Raw genomic sequence first — 3,051 nt, forward strand, 5'->3', positions numbered from 1 at the left:
GAATGCCTCCATTTCATAGAGAAATGAGATATTGCAGTATTTCTGAGTTTAAAAACTGCTGACTTGGGATAATTTTTTTTTAAGAATAACTGAAAATCAATATAGTTATGAAGAGGGCATTTATTCAACTGGGAAGCCAGAAAATTGTAACTTTATGTCAGACAGCTTAGTGAAAAGTACACAAGACTATATATACACAAAGATATGCTTGCAAAGTGACTTTTTATGTACAAGTAGTGGTACTAACAATGTAATAGCAGCTTGTGAACATTTTCATGCTAGTCAAGCCTCAAGCAAAAAAATGTGTTAGATAAACAAAAATACATTAGGCATTCACATTTTAGAGTCATTGCTTTTAAAAAAGTGATTCAGAACATGAATCTAATGGATCACTAGGGAAATTAAATCAAGAATGATGGATGAAATTCAGAGATTCGATTCAACAGGTGTTGATACTGGATGTTTTTCATCAGCATTAGTGTTTGTGACAAAAAGCAGAAATTGAGCAGCTGTTTCTAAGTCTTAGGAAGACTGTACTCTGGTTCTTTCACACTAATACAGCATTTTAAAAGTCCATGAAATCTTCAGGAAATAGACACGTGTTCTAGATGCTAGTGTTCAAATAGAGATATTTAAATAATCAAAAATAATATAGACTTAATTAGATATCTAAGAAGGTCATTAAAAATGTCACAATAGAAAATGTACTTGAAACATAAGGATGTATGACCCCAGTATTAGAAAGATTTCAGGAAAAAGAGATTGAGAAATAGAAGAAATTTTTCTGGGAGGAATCAAAAGTTCCAACGTGGAAAACAAAGTCATGTATAAAAGATTCAATGACAGGAATCAAAGCAAAATTTTTCTGTTTTTACGGGAAATAAGTTGAAAAAGTGACCTCTAGTGGACTCTTAGATTCATGTATAAAGTTTTGCATTTTGACCCAGCAATCCCACTACTGGGCATATACCCTGAAAAAACCATAATTCAAAAAGATTCATGTACCACAATGTTCATTGCAGCTCTATTTACAATAGACAGGACACGGAAGCAACCTAAGTGTCCATCAACAGATGAATGGATAAAGAAGATGTGGCACATATATACAATGGAATACTACTCAGTTATAAAAAGAAACGAAATTGAGTTATTTGTAGTGAGGTGGATGGATCTAGAGTCTCTCATACAGAGTGAAGTACGTCAGAAAGAGAAAAACAAATACCATATGCTAACACATATATATGGAATCTAAAAAAAACGACAAAAATATGGTCATGAAGAACCTAGGGGCGAGACAGGAATAAAGACACAGACCTACCAGAGAATGGACTTGAAGATACGGGGAGGGGGAAGGGTAAGCTGTGACAAAGTGAGAGAGTGGCATGGACGTATATACACTACCAAACGTAAAATAGATAGCTAGTGGGAAGCAGCCGCATAGCACAGGGAGATCAGCTCGGTGCTTTGTGACCACCTAGAGGGGTGGGATAGGGAGGGTGGGAGGGAGGGAGATGCAAGAGGGAAGAGATACAGGGATATATGTATATGTATAACTGATTCACTTTGTTATAAAGCAGAAACTAACACACCATTGTAAAGCAATTATACTCCAATAAAGATGTTTAAAAACAAGTTTTGAATTTTGAAAAAAATTAAAGTTTTTATTATGAATATAAGTTGCTGAAGACACAGAATCTTGATAATGTATCTTAAAAACAGATTTAGTAACATAATGTATTTATTTTGATTGTTTCCAAAATTTAAAAATCATAATTTCAAAAAGAGTTCATAAATTCTCCTGATATCTAATATATTTAAAATAAACTTTAGAGGACTTCCCTGGTGGCACAGTGGTTAAGAATCTGCCTGCCGATTAAATTGCTGCAGGCGCTGCGGGCTGGTTGTGGGCTTTCTCCGTCTCAAGTGTTCGTGAGTTAGTTCCGCCGCTCATTCTCATCTTCTGAAGCCTAAGCCGGCTACACCTTCCTCCTTCCTTCCGCCAGCAGCCGTGTCATTGCGACTCCCCCACCATGTTCGAGGCGCGCCTGGTCCAGGGCTCCATCTTGAAGAAGGTGCTTGAGGCGCTTAAGGACCTCATCAACGAGGCCTGCTGGGACATCAGCTCGAGCGGCGTGAACCTGCAGAGCATGGACTCGTCCCATGACTCTTTGGCGCAGCTCACCCTGCGCTCCGAGGGCTTCGACACGTACCGCTGCGACAGCAACTTGGCCATGGGCGTGAACCTTACCAGCATGTCCAAAATACTGAAATGTGCTGGCAATGAAGACATCATTACACTAAGGGCTGAAGATAACGCGGACACCATGGCACTTGTATTTGAAGCTCCAAATCAAGAAAAGTTTTCAGACTATGAAATAAGTTAATGGATTTAGATGTTGAACAACTTGGAATTCCAGAACAAGAGTACAGCCGTGTAGTAAAGATGCCTTCTGGTGAATTTGCACGTATATGCCGAGATCTCAGTCATATTGGAGATGCTCTTGTAATTTCCTGTGCAAAAGATGGAGTGAAATTTTCTGCAAGTGGAGAACTTGGAAATGGAAATACTAAGTTGTCACAAACGAGTAATGTTGATAAAGAAGAGGAGGCTGTTACCATAGACACGAATGAACCAGTTCAGCTAACTTTTGCACTGAGGTACCTGAACTTCTTTACAAAAGCCACTCCACTCTCTCCTACAGTAACACTCAGTATGTCTGCAGATGTACCCCTTGTTGTAGAGTATAAAATTGCTGATATGAGACATTTAAAGTATATTTGGCTCCCAAGATCGAGGATGAAGAAGGATCTTAGACATTCTTAAAATTCAAGGAAATAAAACTAAGCTCTTTGAGAACTCTTTCTGAGATGCTAGCACATACTTAAGTCTGTTTTGTCTTTGTACCTCTGAGTAGGTATGTAGATATTGTTTTCTGTAAATAACTTTTTTTTTCTCCATTCTCTACAGTTTGTTCAAAGAGTAAAGTCCAAAGTCAAATCTGGTCTTGTTAACCGAGTAATAACTTTGTCTTACCTAGGAATACTCCTTAT

The 3,051-nt window shown here is 37.9% G+C and overlaps 1 pseudogene; it reads left to right on the forward strand.

Annotated features, from left to right (window-relative positions):
- Window positions 1–2,030: 2,030 nt before the first annotated feature.
- LOC136123674 (proliferating cell nuclear antigen pseudogene) lies at window positions 2,031–2,814 on the forward strand (annotated as a pseudogene).
- Window positions 2,815–3,051: the final 237 nt, after the last annotated feature.

The sequence above is a fragment of the Phocoena phocoena genome, chromosome 5, assembly GCF_963924675.1.
Source record: "Phocoena phocoena chromosome 5, mPhoPho1.1, whole genome shotgun sequence".
NCBI classification, from domain to species: Eukaryota; Metazoa; Chordata; class Mammalia; order Artiodactyla; family Phocoenidae; genus Phocoena; species Phocoena phocoena.